Here is a 17,823-nt window from a genome sequence, read left to right on the forward strand (position 1 = left end):
GCACAGTCAAATACAGCTGCGCCTACTATAGACGAGTTGAGCCACCACACATTGAACTTAATCTACGGCAGTTATGATAACTCTGAGTTATCTCGTGTCAACCATTAATGATTGATCACCTGTTTGCCCACATCGATGTTTGTCATCTCTCCGTTATATCCGCGATGCTTCTGTTCAAGGCAAAAATACATTCTCGTCGATCTTATAAATCACGGTGGCTTGTTACTGTAAGCGTGTGTAAGCATTTCATAATTTCATAGTCACGCTGTTGTGCTGGTGCCGTTTACGATATCTTACCAGCGATGTGATATGTCTAAGGCAATTATTTGTTTATTTTTATTTATTTATTTCCTCAAAGGTCTCTTGTTGAGACATTACATGAGGGAGTGGGGGGTTAGTGACAAAGAAAGATACTACAAGTTACAAAGGGATATTTTCGATGAGCCGCTTGACTGCAAGTGGGTCGATGATAGTGACAACTTCGGTGGGCAGGCCATTCCAATCTCGTGTTGCGCGCAGAAAAAATGATTGCTGAAAAGTCATGGTATGAACCTGTGGGGGATAAACTGTGTTAGAGTGACTGCTGCGGGTAATGCGATGTACTGTTTTTATGTACGGGTTGTCAAAAGGTAAAGAATGGAAAAATTTATGAAAAAGGTTAAAACGTGCTATTCTACGGCGTGAGGCTTGAGAGGGTAAGTTTATTTGGGCTTTTAGTACTGAGATGCTTGAATTATACGAATAATTAAGTTGACAGAATAAATCGCGTCGCGCGGTTCTGAACCGACTCGAGGACGTCAATAAGGTTATTGTGGTGGGTTATCGTAGATAACCTAGAGTACGATTAGCAGAATTTATCAACTACCTCCAGGGCTAGTTCGCCATGCGGCTAATTACGCGCTCCACACAGAGACGCGAAGTACAGCTTCACGTAATCACGGTTTCACCGGTAGTGGGTCCACAATATGCATCGCAAGGTGTTTGAACCCGCAGAATTTATTATTCTGCGGGTATACAAACACCACTATATTTGAATGAATCAGTTTTTGCAATCTGCATGTTATTGATGCTATAATTAGGCATATCGTAATCACGACGACGATAAATACACATCAACATGGTTTTAGCTACATTTAATGACATGAGCCAAGTGTTACACCAGTTTTGTATGCGCGATAGGTCATTTTGTAACGCCAAATGGTCGGTGGGGTTAGTAATTGCTCGGTTACTAACCCCACCGGAAATGAGTATGCTAGTGCAGTAATTGACTTTTATTTGGCAACTTAACGCACCCAACGCAGGAAAACATCTGGGACGCTTAAGGCAGATACGAGGCGCATGCACCGACGTGGTAGTTGCGCGCCGTCTGTAGTCGCACGTCGCTGGCACGACACAGATCGCGCCCTTCTTGATCCGGAAAGATGCGTGGCAGCAGAGACCGCACGCACTTGAGTGTCACTGTAATAAACGAACGCACCTTTCCTTCTTTCTTTCTTTCTTTCTTTCTTTCTTTCTTTCTTTCTTTGTGTGTGTGCGTGTAGCGTATACCAGCCACAGCTGCACATGTTTAAGTGATACACGTGCTTCGTCTACAGTCACTTCTGGCAGTTTGGTTATTGAACGAACCCTGACTCCGTAAATTGATATTTATTTATTTAGTTAGTTAGTTAGTTATTTATTTATTTATCGTTGCGTTGTCACAATACGTGTGATGGGAGGCCAAGTGCAATGCCATTCAAAGATGGCTTGAGGGAGTCCTTCGCATCCATACTGGTAAAGACTGCAGCAGAGGCACAAGCATTGTGTTTACATTGTCGTGTACTTTGACAAAGACACCAAATTAAGCGCAACCTTGTCATACACTTTAACGAAACCATCAAATTAAATACTTCACTCGTTATTGCCCTACACAGAGCGTCACGCATTAGCATAGATAACTTCACATCAACACAAGCCCTCTTTAGAACCTACACATTGTAATCCGTTAAAACTTGATCTAATGAAGCCCGTCATTACGAAGTTTCCGATCTAACGAATAAATTTCCATTCCCCGGCACTTACCCGTAAGGTTGAATGTCGTCATCAACCCGAATTAACGAAACTCCCTTGGCCGAACTGGATTTGACGAAGTTTCTTCTGACATAAATGAGTAAAAAAAGCTGCGATTTCTTTCTAATTTTGACACAGCCGGGTTTTTCTTCTGGCGTGCGCTTTTCAGCTAACGCGTTAAAACATCTAAGCACCCTAGTCGTGGCCCTTGCTTTATTTTGACGAGAGCGCACGCCGCGTCCGTGCACGGAACTGTGCACTAAACACCGCCTCGGTAGAGGCGGCGGTGGTTGCTTTCGTTATTTCACGGTTTATGCAACAGATGGCTGGATTAGCGGTAAATACGATGCCGCGGTATCTTTTGCGTGTCGCTACGTTACAATTTTAGATTTCGAAGGACCGAAAAATTCCTTTCTCGATTTTACAAGCTTCCCGGTTTAACGAAATGACAGGAGCGTGGTCACCACTTCGTTAAATCGAGTTCGACTGTAGTGGCATTTAAGAATATAATTCACTATCAAAGACGACCGCTCTAGTGGTCAATCTTGGGCTAGAAACAACGCGTAACAGTCAGGCCATTTTACTTTGCAGATGTCAATTTATTTTTTATTAGAGTCATTTACTAAATGCGGAAGTTTGTTATGAAGCATTTGCTTACCATAACCAATGCGACAATACGGAACATTCCTATATTTATGTTGTTCTTGTGTTATATGGCAGTTCTTTCCGACGGAAATTTTCTAACCCCATGAATAGAGAATCATGACGGTCCTAATTCAGGCGATGCTCGTGCGACAATTTCTACTGATATGTGTTTCAGCGTGCTATAATTGTTCTAATTTCTTTAAAGGGCGGCGCTTTAGGATACAGAATTGGCACATTCTCAATCATTCTCAAAATTCTTTTTTCCATTTCTAATAGCTGCGAGGGGTTCGTTTCTGTAGTATTCCCCCGGGCCAAATGACAGTAATTGAAATACTTCTTGGCTCGTAAGCTGTACGGGAACTCAGGCTGGCATCGGGGTTGGGTCTGTGGTATCTTCGAAGCCTCCAGATATCGTGGACCCAGATATCAGTGACGTCAGTCTGTGATGTAACCTGCGTGTGGCGGGATCGTCACGCTCCTCAATGTACCTCACGTCGTTGTTGTTTTTTTCCCCAATTCTTTGGCGTCTGGCTTCGATCGAAGAGGCGAAGTAATTTCACGACAAGTGTCCGTGAGCTGCACCCTAAGCATCATTCGTGCTCAGCCGTGAAATACCTCCACAGAGCTCTGTATGTTAACGTTCGTTATAATTTTTTTCTTTTTGTTTCCACTCCTGTCGCCGATAAATATTGGCAGCGCCAGTACACACCATAGCGCTACTTAGTGGCCACTAACGTTTGCTGAATTTGTGGCCGCGTGCGGTTCACTCTGCGCGGCCCCTCGGTGATGCAGCGGGTCAAGTGGCTGACGTCGCGTCGTCGCTGTCCCTGGCGTGGCGTAACGGGCCACTTTGCGACTGGCAAGCAGCGCGTGCAGTCTCATTCGAGTGGTCGTTGCACCCTTTTCATTGGGCCCCGCTTCTCCTTGACACGAGGCGCTCCGAGCATTGCCCGTGCGGGGCGAAATTGCCGCTTTGTGTCACCCACCGGCTGAGCCCTGGCGGGCTCTCACTCCGTGATAAAACGACGTGGCTAGAAAAAAAAGAAAAGAAAAGGCGAGGGGGGGGGGGGGGAGATACTATGTTGCGTCAGTGGTCGCCTGCAGCGTTTTAGCACCACGAGCTCTTGGCCGCAGTGATCGCGTACGGGCACGTGGCCTCCCCGGCGCTGGACCGCAGTTATGCCCTTTCACTGTTTGTTTTGCACTTCCCGGCAGCGCTTGTTGCTGTGCCTGCTCTGGGGGCCGCATAATTGTTTCCTAGGGACCCGAGAGTTCACCACTCGCAGGGGGTTTGCCTCCTGCGTATCGCAAGCACGACATCCGTGCCAACTCATATAAGTGCACGCTTGAGTCGCCTAATCTCGCGTATATCCTAAGGACGAGTGTGTACGCCTTCGTGCACGGACGCTGCCTTTTCCATTTGTTTCCCAGCTGAATAGTTGGTTAGCCTTATATTAGACACTGGTGTAGGGTGCACCTGCGCCGCGAGGGACAGAGGCGTTGCGGCGATTCGTTTTCGGCTATTCCGAGCTTTCCGACCTTCTCCGCATCGTTGCCGAGTCTCAGCTTGCTGTCCAAGTCCAGCCTCTTCAGGAGGCGGGATGAAGCCCGCTCCCCCGGTGTTTAACAATGGTGCCAGCGACGCGCGCTCTGTTGAGTGAGTTTTGTTAACGCTTTTGTTAAAGCAGCCATAAAAAAATCTCAGTACCCTACCACTCTGTGAAGAAGGATGACCAGCGAAACTGCGTATTTGGGCCCCTTAATGGCGAACTGCACCTCCGCCGCGGGTCGGCCCGGCATTGCACTATCTCTGGGATGGGCCGACGTATGGGGAGTTTTCGGCTTACCACGCCAACGACACGAAAATTTCTTTGGACGGTAGAGGTATACGCTTCGCTGCAACGGTTTGCGGGAACACCTGAGCGCGTGGCTCGCTCAAAGCCGACGCACGCGCCTTCGTACGCATTGCGCGCCAGCGCGACTTGCCGCGAAGGCGAATTCGCGCGTTAGCAGCAAAATCTGCTCAGCCTCTTAGTTCTGTGAACATGCGCAGATGACTATCCGATGAAGAACTACAACAAGGCAAACAGGATGTTTTTTCCCCACTTCGCAACGTGAAATAATACTCCCGGCTCCGTAGCAGCAGACACAATGCGGAAATAACCGTGCTTGCGCTGCCTTCTTTCTTCGCGCCTGCGCTGGGCTCCTGTGACTGGTTTCCGCATCTCGCCAAGTTTCAGGCGGCATGCAGTGTCTAACCAAGAACAACAGGCAAGCACAGTGTTCCCTAACCTAACGGCCACGTCCATGCAGCACATATTAAAACATATTCCGCAATTATCAGTATTTCATTCAAGAAAACGAACAGCAGTCGACATAGCGAAGCGCCATTTCCGTCAGCGAGTTAGCTAGCTCAGGAGCTGCTGTTGATGGGTAGCTTCAATGCATTTACGCACTACAGAGAAATATGCCACGTACGGAGTACCCTTCTTTTCGTCTTATAGCCGTCTCGATAAAGCCAGCGGATAATCGCTACATAACGACTGCATAAAAAGGGGCCTTACCTTTACTTTCTTGGAAGCGGAAATAAGTGACTTGTTCTGTCCCTGCCCGTGCTGGCCCATTGCACAGAGCGCGCCTCGTGGCCTTTCTTCTCCGTTTTCTTTACCTTGCTGGAACCACTGGCCGATAGAGGAATAATATTTTGCAGCGCACAGTAGACGGCAAGGGGTGGACATCAGAGTGGCGCAACGAATGAAGCTACCAAATGCAGAAAAGTACGCCAACGAAATAAAATGCGAGGAAGCACAATCTTTTTTGTACGCATGATCCCGAAATCTTACTTTAATTATTCGTAGGCTCCAAATGTGCAAATGTATTTAATTTTCCGTTGACCACCAAAAACACAGCGACGCTATTTGCCAGATACCGAAACTAGCCCCCACCTAGTACTTTTACGTTATAACGCAATGTGGCCAGTAGCTGAGGAGCTGGCAAGGCAGGTGTCTCGAGGGAATGAACGAAATTCATTGGTAAAAATCTGCTTAAGAGGAAGCTTTAGCTCGGGCCCAACTCCGACGCGGCCTATTCAATACATGTAAAACGCAAAAACGTTTTTATGAGATAACCCCTGGACCGATTTTGATGAAATTTGTGGCATTTGAAAGAGAAAGTTAAATTCTAGTGACTGTTGGAAGCGGAATTTCGATTTAGGGCTGTAATTTTCTTAAATCGATTTTCAAATATTTGACCGTTTGAAAAAAATGGAAGCACGAAGTTCACAAATTCATAGCTCTGCATCAAGAACTAATATCGCGGTTCTGTAAACGGCATCCATTAGATCATTCAAAGCGGACAAATTCAATATGTCATTTTACATCTTACGTGAATTTGTTACGTTGGTTACAACGGTTTTGCAAAAGTTGTATTTCCCTGTGATTAACTTTTTTTATATTCATGTGTAACATGTCAATTTTGTCCGCTTTAGATGTACTACTAGATGCAATTCACAGAATTGTATTATCATTTTTAGTGGTTGAGTTACAGAGTTGTAAACTTGATAGTTTCGTTTTTTGAAAATTTTCGATTTTTGCCAATTTTTAATAAAAAATTGACGACCTAACTTAAAAATTCAAATTAAAACATATATAGAAAGTCGACGCTTCGCGCATGTCAAGATGAGGTACAAGAACAGTATGCATCTAAGGCATGGGTGAATATCGATTAATAAAATTGGATTCTTTATCATGTAGTAATAAGGATGGTTGGCTTACACAAAGCGTGGCATTTCTGGGGATATGATAATCTTCCGAGATTGCTCGTGTAGTTTGGTTAAGGTTACAGAACAAAATGACAGTGTTTTCGAAGATAGGTTTACAGAGACATTATTTACAATGTAAGGCGAGATGAGAGGATGGCGCGCCGTTTAATGAATTTCTGTGTTCTCTTAGGCGTATGCTGACACATCTGCCTGTTTGGCCAATGTACATATGATCACAGCTTAGGGGAATTCTGTATACGACTCCCGAGACACAATCGACAAAACGATCAACATGTTTCTGGCTGCACCCTCTATCACCCACTGACGTGGCCTCGTCCTTCTGTTCAAAATGAAGGAAACGAAAAATTGGCAGTTATCCCTTATGTACATAAAGTTTCACACGGCCTAAAAAATGTGGCAAGGCGTTATGGTGTTCGGGTGGCGTTTTCTGCACCACACAGGCTTAGTGCATTTGCTCCATTGTGCACATAAGGGCACAGGCCACGTCAGTGGGTGATAGAGGGTGCAGCCAGAAACATGCTAATCGTTTCGTCAATTGTGTCTCAGGAATAGTATACAGAATTCCCCTAAGCTGTGGTCATATGTACATTGGCCAAACAGGCAGGTGTGTCAGCATACGCCTAAGAGAACACAGAAATTCATTAAACTGCGCGTCATCCTCTCATATCGCCTTACATTGTAAATCATGTCTCTGTAAACCCACCTTCGAAAACACAGTCATTTTGTTCTGTCGCCCTAACCAAACCACTCGAGCAATCTCGGAAGTCTATCATATCACCAAAAATGCCGCGCTTTGTGTAAGCCAACCATCCTTATTACTACATGATAAAGAATCCAATTTCATTAATCGATATTCACACATGCCTTAGATGCATACTGTTTTTGTACCTCATCTTGACATGCGCGAAGTGTCGACTTTGTATATACGTATTTTTCCATACGTGCATTAAACATCAGTAGTGAGTGAGCGCGTGTGGTGTGTGCTTCTTTCTCTACGTCTTTCGCGTTTTTAGCGCTCCAAGTTTTTATTGATATGCTGAAAGCTATCGCTTTCTAAAGGTTCTCTTTAGTATCGATTATATTGGCACTACCTCGCTGAAAAAAAAAATAATAAAGCTGTATTCCTAGACACACAATGTTCATAGCATTCCGTTGTTTTTTCAAAAATCTGCTGCTTACGCTCGGAGTGTGTACGCTACACAAGAAACACCGCCAGATTTGATGTCTTTATTGGACGCTTGGACGTGCTTGCCCGACTTTTCAATGTGTTTTCAGTCGCCTTAGATTTTTTAGTGATTTGTTTTTCTGGAAGTTCTGCTCCCATGTAACGGAACAAAAAAGAAAAAAAAAAAAGTTGGATCGTGGTCTGCTGGTTAGAACACCCGGCTGCTGTGCTCGACGGCAGAGATTCGGTTCCCGCGTCGGTCACTTTATTTGCCTTCAAGCGAACCGAGACCGGAACCTTCACCTATCCGCAAAGCACCAAGAATGCTTGGCATCAATCTTCCCCCAACGGCAGTCGTACTTTCAGGCCGCGAGCGGCACATGCGTGTCGTCCCTGGCAGGAAAGCGCATCGGGTATGACAGCGACTGCAGAAGATATTCCCCGCAGGGGGCGCAAGATGTTTTCTTTTTTAGAACACGGTTTCCTTAACCGTGCTCCTCCTTAAAGCTGCACCCTTCGATGCCACCGAGTGAACGGCCGGGAGCCCCACGACGGGTGCACGCAGTACATGCTAGCCCTGACCTTAACCCGGCCGACGAGCGCTGTGACAGCAGGAGGGATTCGCACTGCTTGCTTTTTCAAAAAAACGATTTGCTCCGTTTGCACGGCGGGCGAACCTTTTGTCTTGTCGGCGCGCACAGCCAACACAGCTGCTCTCCTCGAGCGACTATCGCCCGATGTGCGGAGTATCGTTGCGGGCGCGAATCGGGCCTCCTTGACGCGATGGCAGCGAACACGCGGTCCGTCCGAAGCAGGCGCAGCGCCCGGGCTCACCTGCCTGGGCTCGCCACGAGTGGACAGGGCTAAAATGTGCGCTGCTCGTGTGCGCACTGCGAGGAATGCCATAAGAGCACGCGGCGCTCTATGCCGTTGCTATGGTGTGTCTCCCTTTTAATGCAACTCAGTTTCCAGTATACACCGTGTGTGCGAGCTAACGTTAGTTAAGCTGCTCAACGAAAAAAAAGAAAATAGAAAAACATCGTGCAAGATACAATTATCTATGTGGTTCCGCGGTCACAGGTCTGACAACCGAACACCGTAGTTCTTAAAATCAAATCTTGCACCGTGTTCTTTGTTATTCGTTGACCAGCTTGGCTAACGTTAGCTTGATACGCCAGACCAGCAAGGAGCGCATCGCTCTACAGTCTGGCGCTCGCGCGCAGCTGCGGCGGACTCGTGTTTTAAACAACCACCGTCGTCAGCTGCTCGAGTTAGTTTCTATCGTTTTTTCTTCAACGACAACAGCAATAATACCGACTTCAGTCGCGAATGATGATTGGCTATCGATAAAGGTGTCAAAGAGGCTTATAATTTTTTCCCGGTGCGCTGCAGACTACATGATACGACGGTGTTTCTTCTGTAATAAGTTTTCATAATTACAGGGTAAATAAACATACCCGCTTATTTATTGTAGTCACACGGGTCGCATTATATATACACATATGAAATTAATTCAGTCTTTGACCCGAAGACCCGAAGCAATTGCGCTAGTTAAATTTCGGCTGTAGACCTTGCGATAAAGGGAAAGAAAATTACTGACGTAATGCATCACGTCGAATCAAACATGTAGCACCTTCACAGCAAAGTGGCCTCGTATTTCTGCTGCTATAAGCAAGCTTCTTTTGCCAGCGTAATGTGGCACAGCATGTTTAAATTTAAAGCGGTTGCTTTGTCCAGTTGTTCATACACCATAGCCATCTAGCGCGGAAATACGCGCTCAAAGCGCTTCGTGCGTTTCGATCCTCGCATCCTGGCCAATCGTTGTGCGCGCCATATGTGCGCAGGCTGGCTATGACTGTACGCGATTTGCTTCTTCTTCCTCGTGTGTCTTTCTTCCTTGGGCGATAATACAGCGGCCATTTTGGGAGCAACGTCAAGCCGCCATCTCCCCTCCCTCACCACCACCACCCTTTGTCTTTTCGAACATGTTTGAAAGCGATATGTACGAATGTCAAAAGGCCATTCGTATGTATCGTTGTGATATATTCGTACATATTCCTTAGGGTAGTTCCTCGTGGGGCATTGCGCAGTCCTGGTTTATGCGCCCCAGAGGAACTCTTCGTGTGCACGCTTAAAATCTTCGTCACTTGGGCGGTATATCGAGACATCACAAAAAACTGCCGTGACAATTAAATCGCAAAAAAGGGGAAGAAATAAACTTCTTTTGAACAGAGCAAGTGTATACGCTAGCATGAAAAAGCCGACAGAAGAAAAGGCTTGGGTTAAAGATCTCTTGCAAGGCATGTTCATTTAAAGCTGTTATGTACAATTTATGTGAAAACACACCTTTCCTAATAACTGCTTACATAAAGTGAACAGCATGCAAAAGCAGCTGACATTTCAAACGCACATATTCCAACTCGGCCACTAAAATAACGAGAGACAATGCTCGCTTACAATACTATCAAGATATCGTGATATTATCAAGCTATCACAGCTAACAAAATTTTCTGCTTCCTTTATTTGAAACAGTTTAAAACAGACAGTTTTTTCCAACTCGTCCCTTTAGCTTGGCACAGAATACCTTGGATCTACGTAGAACGACCGCGTGTGCTCGAATACCCAACCTAGGCCCATCTGTGAAGGGTCGGCTTCAAGCCCGAGCCCTGGCTGGCTCCAGGAGATCGGGCCCAGGCCTGGCCTGAGCACGGCGATAACCGCTTTACTCGGCCTGCGGGCATACGCTTTCGAGCAAACCCAGGCCATCCATGGCTCGCACCATCGCTTTGCGAATGAGGTGCAAGCAGATTTGTTTTGTCTTGGTCGTCTCCTCTGTTCACGGTGAAGTGACTGCACACTCGTGCGGTGCATTGGTAGAAAACACTGACTAAACACGTCAAACAAAGACACCTTGTTGGCTTCGTACGATACGGTTAATAAAAATCGGGCTTTTCGGTCCCCTTTCTTCTCCTTCATGACAAAACAAGTGACGTACAGGTTGTCAAATTCCGCCATGTTGTCGAATTCATCTTGTCTGTTCTGATTGACTCATAGGGCTGCTTTGGTCTCTCCCTAAAGTTGGCTCAAAACGCCGCCATGACCGGACACGGCGAATTCCTGTCTAGCGGTCCGGCTGTTCTTTGACGGATTTCGGGATCGGCGCGGCGGCAGTGACTCAGCTATTCGACCGCCCCACGTGCATGGTCACCGACCTGCATGGAGTCGAGGCTATGGAAACCACGCACGTTCACCGTATGCCTGTTTTCAATGGAATGCTTTGTCCCCTGCCCTCGGCCATTTGGAGAACCCTGACTGTTAAAATAAGCATATAAATGCCTGAAACGCAGGATTAGCTGCGGTGTACATAACCGATTACCGATACTGCGAAATAAGAATTAGTAAAGTAGTGTAGAGACCCCGTCGGGGGAGGACTCGGTCAAAAGTGACGGCATGAACATCCACGAAGCGGCGGGAATCCCTCCGACAGTGGGGAGGGGTGAGCTTCGCGCTTTTGTGCACGACGAACAGTGTGCGGCCGAGTGCGTTGACTTGGGTGTCGCGTCTGCACGTGACCCTCCGACCGATCCCCGCACGCGTGCTAGGTTTAGCCGGGCGTTAAATTAGAACCCCAGCAACTACATCGGACTACCACTTCAAGTACAGCCGGTCTGTAGCCAGGTTGTTATCTCCCCTAATTTGATCGTTTCTTTTTTAATCACGTCGCCATTCATTCGGAGCAATGGTCGCACAACCCGTTAATAGCTCAAATCACACCACACACACGTGAAGCGTCCCAGTGACCTCAGAAAAGAGATAGGGATGGCGCACCCACACAAAACAACCTCATAATAAATTTACGATATCGTGGTGCAAGTAACTCGACCAAAACATGTTAATTTCCTAAATATATGGCGTTAGACCATCAGTAATAACGTACCGGAGCAGTTTGCATGCCGAATGTTGGTTAAGTGGTCGTCCCTTCACAATGCGTTGGCAGGCTAGTTGGTGCGAATCCATGAATACTTTGTTTAGCGCCTTGTCCTGTCGTCTTTCTTGTGTCTGTTTTGCGCTAAACAAGGTATTCATGGTCGTCCCTTGTTGGACAGTATATTTAAGTCTCCCTGTTTCGTGCCGTCAATGTGCGGTGACGCCCACTCAGTGGTCAAAAGCACTGTGTTTATGATGTTCTCTGTTGACACGTGCCACACAGAAATGACGGAGAACGCTGTGTGCTTCGAAATGCAGGTGGTGCCTGTTGGTGATATGAGCACTGCCTTCCGTGCCGAAATTGGCGATCGAGCTAGCGCGCTGCTGAAATGCTGCACTGCGAGCTAGGCATCGAGGCGAACACACGTTTTGTAGTTTACGCTTCATTTCACGTGTCTACTACAGTGCCGCTATAACGTGAATACTTGCGTTCCCGAGGGACTGTCGAAATGTGTTGGTCTTTCAAAAGTATTTTTCTTAACAGAAGTGATAGACAAAATCAACTACTCCTGCTGCACCCACATAATTACGACACACTATAGTCAACGTAACAGCTACGATACTAAAAGGCAGATAATATGAAAAACCAACCTCTGTTGCTATCCAAGAATGCATTTGTGGCATCTTTTGGGAGTTGGTCATTTGTGGCACTATGGGTGGCGCTTCGCTTGCCGCCGTGCCTTCTCCGTGCGCGGAAGAGAGAGAGAGAGCCAGCTGGCACTCCAGGTGAGCAGTCTCGAACGGCAGCGTCTGTGTTTGACACAGCGTTTCAAAGCGCTCGCCGTCGTTAGGGAAGGATGCGACAACACCCCTCTTACCGTTGGTACTATCGTGCCACCACCGTGCAGTGTCTACCGCTTTGTTAGACTGCAGCGTCAAAACAGGGCTAGAACGCGGGAAAGTCCATAAAAGACCTAGGCGTAGAAACTCCACCTGAGCAAACTCGGCAAAAAACTTCGTGAAGCTTGTTTTCTCTTATATAAATACCGTGACATACTCGATATCGAAACAATGCCGTACTATTTATTTGAGCATATTTCACAACCACTTAGCTTACTGCATTGTTACGTGGGATCACACATAGCGCACATATTAGAACCAGGTAAATCTGCCGCCCTTCCCTTAAAAAAGAAAGAAAAAAGAGCTATACGATTTTTGACTTATTCAGATTACACTTCTCATTACGCTACCACTCTTACGAAGCATCATGTCGCTCTACTTGACTACAATACGACACTAATGGTCCATGCTGGCAGTTACACTAACTACCCAGTGTATGTATCACTTCTTTCTATTCCGGTTGTGAAAGCCGTAACAAAGTACAGGGCAACTGCTTCATTCAAAAAGCACAAAAAGTTACCACGGTAAAAGAAATATTACCATTAATGAAGTCGTTGTGTGGTATAGCCTTCCCACCATAAATAAAGCAATGTAATAACTTCCGCTTAACTTTAAAAGTGTGTTTTTAACTAATATTTAGCCACTTTTATCGTCCTTCCAGCTTCGTGACCTGACTCTCGCCGTGCTGTCGTGGTCGTTGCATCGTCACCATTGCAGCTTCATGATCCGACTCTCGTCGTGCCGTCGTTGTCACGCCATCGCCGTGATACACTCGTCGTCATCCCATTGCCTTCATACGGTTGTCGTGCCACTGTCGTGATTGTGTCGTCGTCAGACAGTCGATATGATGCATCCGTTGTGATACCGCTGTCGTCATGGCGTCGTGGTCGTACCATCGTCATCATCCAGTTGTGATGTCGTCATGCCGCCCTCGTCACTCCATCATCGCCATTGCTTCGGCGTCTTGCAGTCGTCGTCATTACACTCACAACCCGGAGTAAATAACCTCAGCAACGGAAGTCTCAGAATAACCACTGGAGATGTTGAATGAAAGTAGCTCCGGAAATTGCTCAAATGCTAATCGCATTAGCGTGGACAGTCATCGTGAGACGAGTTATGCCGTAATTTTTCTTTCGGACCGTGGTTCGCATCCCCGTTCAAACAGGAACAAATAAGGTAAGGGAGGTTTTTTTCCTTCTTAAAAAAGAAAGTCTAGCCGTTCATTCGCGATGCTCGCAATACACTTATTGTTTGAGTACGTGATGAGCTATCTTCACTACTTGAATGAATCCCGATTAGGCTATGGATAGGGATTCAGTTGCGTCAGTACTTCTTTTCTGTAAAATGTTTATTGTCAATAAAATCAGTCAATAAGTTTGCGGTGTCGGCCCTAGGAAACGGTTAGGCAGTCACAGGACATCGTAGTTAGTTCCCAAACAATTATAAACTCATTAAAAGAGACATTAATGTATTTACTTGCACTCTTGTTTCAGCTATTGGAGCAATTGAACTTTACTGGTGCTCTCCAAACCTTGCTGTGCACTATCACAAATACCGACGTTCCACCTGGCTAATTCCTTATTCTTCCGTGTATCCAAGCTGCTGAAAGAAAAATATAACATAAAAAAATTTTAAGTATTCGGGTTGTTGTCAGCTGCATCATGTGTGAACACCACTGGTTCTTGTGACTCCTTGGCATTACCAACCTGCAGAATCACGTTAAGATTTGCTCAGCTATTGCTTCTATGCATGGTGCGTGCGCTGCATGTTTGCACGGCAGCGTCGACGCTGCCGTTGCTGTGTCCGCGCGGTGTGCCTGCCTTTTCGTGTGCAGAGGGGCACCGATGCGGCGCCTCCCGCCGAGCCCAGCTGCAGGCGCCGGTGGCAGAAGTTCGGATGAACCGTGTTTGCGGTTGGCTCTAGCGTCAAATTCATGCATTGCTCCGCACATTCGAAAATTTCGTTAATCCGGGTTCGTCCTCACGGGGGTCTACTTTCTGTCTGCGTGTGTGCGTGCGCGCGCGTGTGTGACCGTCAAGATAGAAGAAATGTCTTCGGTTTACGCAAGGTAAGGTCATAATTGAAAAGCTGATCCACTTCTTGAAATGCACTGTTTATTATATATACACGGCTGCCTGCTGCAAGGTGTTGCTCGTCCTCGGACTGTTCGAAACTCATATTAATGCGAAAGCGTTATAGGGCTCACGAGGCGGGAAATCGGGCGTAGTTGGCGGGACCACCGAAGGTCCAAAAAGGCTACAAACCCAGGACCTTTGTTGGGAGTCGAACCCTAGACTTGTGGCGGCATAATGTCTAAGCATTGGCGGTGGTCGCAATGCTTTCGCACTCATCCACGTAGGAATAACTAAGGGCCACTTGAATTTCTTTTTTCCTGTGTTTAATTCATTTCACGCCTTGTCCCTCATGTAAGACACACCAGAACATTTTGCTGTGGCGAGAACTACTCACTAAGCACATTGCATTTTCTCAAGGCATGAATGACTTGAGCTTGCCAGTTGATTCCTGTATGAATCACCGATTCAGTGTGACCACAACTGACCTGCGATTCTTCTTCTGCCTGTAACGGCTCGCGCTGGGATGTTCGTTAGGCAAACATATTTTCTGCGTTTGTTGAGCGATCACGAAATCGGGGTAATTTCGAGGCCTGTTGTCCATTTGCAGCAGGATGTGGTGCCCCCTGTGGTCATTTCCGGACACGAGCTGCCGACCATCATTTGTTCGCCCTTGACAACGCGAAACCGGAAACGTCTGGCTTCTATTTGGCGCACCACATGTCACAGTGGTGATTAAAAAAGTTCTTGTTCCCCAGCGAAACGGCGCAACCCACTCGGGGGCATTGCCCATGAATCTGGTGGTGAGAGAACTGTTATAATTATTTTAATAACTTAAGATGAAATGAAATAAGTATCTTGCAAGTGGGATTTAAGGTGTCTGTTGTTACAGATATGAATAACTAATTATCTAAGTACTACATAAGGAAGTCTCGTGGATTGCGAGGGAGATCCGTTGTCTTTGACTACGCCAGAGTCATGCGAACATTAGGCTCATCTTCTTCTCGATTTTTGAGAACTGCTAGCCTACGTTTGTTATGGCTGGCTTTGTCATCAGAAGTGAATAAGCCGGACCTCCTCAATCCATAAAAGAAAATAGTCAGTAATACCAAGGCGGCATGTAAATAATTACATCTGACTTGGTATAAACAAGTTGACACGATTATCTACGTTTTCTAAGTCACATTGCTTATAAAGTGCATTTCCCGATGGCAGAACACACTTGTGATGAGCATTTTAGGTAAGCGTAACACCATTTCTATAGGGTAAAGTGTGTTAAACAAATTAACAAGTTTAATGGAAGCTGCAGCGCATGTTATTTCACCCTAACATTCCTTGCACTCGTAACTAGCAGGAACTTTAAAAAGGAAAAAAAAAAGTTCTGAAAGGTAGAAAATAACATACGTGTTTGTAGCGGAGAAGGCACAGCTGGCGCGGAGCCCAGCCAAAGCACTTTGCAGAGCGATGGAAGCTACGGCGTTTCTCTCTCGCTTGTGATGCGCGTACTTCTGTGTAGTATACGCCGCCCCCACGGTATTCGTACACCGTTATATGAAACGAACAATTGAGGTCCCCAGTACGTTGCCTTAACCGGTGGCCGGCATGTTTCGCCGGCCTCTTGCGTTGAAAAGTTCCATGTACCTATGGGAAAATATTCAGCGTAGTCGTACTGCTTTTGGCTGCACAAGTCACATCTGGCGCTAACGAACTACGGGTGTTGACTTTAATCGTTCCGGAGGAACAGACGATAACATACGTGGCCGCGAGACGAACTAAGGCCGGAGCAAATATGTAGGCGAACCTCGCTCGGCACATTGTCTGTCGCTGGGCGTCAACTTTCAAGTTGAAAGAGCAGTGGAGAGGCACGACACATTTCGAGGCACATTTTCATCGCGAAACGCCCTGAATGCGTTCTTCTCTCCTCCTGAGGATATATGTGCTGGCAGGCTAGTGACAGGACATGGTTGGGTAAAGTTATAAAGCGCGTACGGACGAGACAATGTTGCGAATAACCTTCATATTTGGAAAAGCTCAGGCAAAACTGGCCAAACTAGACGGCGAACATGCAAATCCACGGTACCCGCCGTGTTGGCGCAGTGTGTAGCCTTGGCGTTACGCTGCTAAGCCCGAGGGCGCGGTATCAGATGACTGCTGCGGAGGCTGGATTTCGATGGGGGTGGAGTGCAAAAACGCCTGTTTGCTTTGCATTGGGTGCACCTTAAGGAAACCCAGTTGGTCAAAATTAATCGGGAGTCTACGGCGTGCGTCATGATCACATCGTGGTTCTGACTCGTAAAACCGCATTTTGTTTTTATCCATGGCAGTGCAAGGAAGGGGTCCGCGAGTTGAACATTTTGGAAAAGCAACAAACCGAAGACATTGAAGAGAGCATGAATGTGGAACACTGTTCAACCACTTGATCTTTCTGCGGGGAACGAGAAGGACAGAGCAAAAGAAAATGTCTTCGCAAGTCCGGGCGTTCACTATTGTCGATAGCATAAGAATTCAGCCCTAACTCCGCTCACATAACTGCGCCTCAAAACGTAGTTATCGAGGGACGGCGATACAGAAAGGAGTTCGCCACCGCTGTGAGGTCAAGCAAACGAGCACACGTCTGTAAAGGTTGTATTTCCGTGGGGCGGCGGAGTAATTTGCCACTGAAGCCCTAGGTTGTAACCGACTTACAGTGCCCGCCGGCGCTTAGAACCACTAGTCGCCGGCAGCACATATAAAAGAAGCCTAAATAGGAAGCGACCTGACGTGTTCTTGGAGGAGGAGGGTACCTACACTCCGATTGTAGCGTGCCGAATATCACGTCTAATATTCGGCGTTGGCATCGAGGCACCCTACGGACAGGGCGCGTTGCATGCCGACAAGGCGCATATGCGAAGGTCATAAACGAAAATTGGTCGAAGGTTTAACGTTCAATTGCGCACGGAACTGCTCCGTTGCCTATCTTCCATCGAGAAGTTTGGCCGAGCTAGAGCCGGGTGGACGGAAAAGAGTCACCGTGTCGCAGCTAGCGGAATTCCTCGGCCGTCGCTTCGGTCTTGCGCGGCGTTCGTATGCTCTCTCTCGGTGGTGGTTTTCTTCTCTCCGGCAATTCGCATGTTTGCTTCTTCAGCTCGCTTGAGATTGAGCAGAGCGCCCAGAGCTCATGCTTCTATTTTGTTTGGCTACTTTCCGCGCGCGCGTCGCCCCCACGGCCACCGCGTGACGTCGCCTGTTCGTGTCGCTAGAAAAAGAAAGGAGCCGTCGCTGCCGTCTCTCGCGCCCTGCAATGT

The 17,823-nt window shown here is 47.0% G+C and overlaps 1 protein-coding gene and 1 long non-coding RNA gene across 2 annotated transcripts in view; one reads left to right on the forward strand and one right to left on the reverse strand.

Moving 5' to 3' along the window:
- The window catches only part of LOC126545195 (mRNA decay activator protein ZFP36L1-like), a 72,065-nt gene that overhangs the window by 40,445 nt on the left and 13,797 nt on the right, over positions 1 to 17,823 (forward strand). The window lies entirely within an intron of this gene.
- On the reverse strand, positions 1,011 to 17,746 carry LOC129388137 (uncharacterized). The gene is made up of 4 exons (XR_008615167.2): positions 15,944 to 17,746; positions 12,219 to 12,377; positions 5,259 to 5,375; positions 1,011 to 1,458 (listed from the first exon to the last, which is right to left on the reverse strand). It is a non-coding gene; the product is annotated as an uncharacterized lncRNA (long non-coding RNA).

This window comes from Dermacentor andersoni, chromosome 10, assembly GCF_023375885.2.
Source record: "Dermacentor andersoni chromosome 10, qqDerAnde1_hic_scaffold, whole genome shotgun sequence".
Lineage (NCBI taxonomy): Eukaryota > Metazoa > Arthropoda > Arachnida > Ixodida > Ixodidae > Dermacentor > Dermacentor andersoni.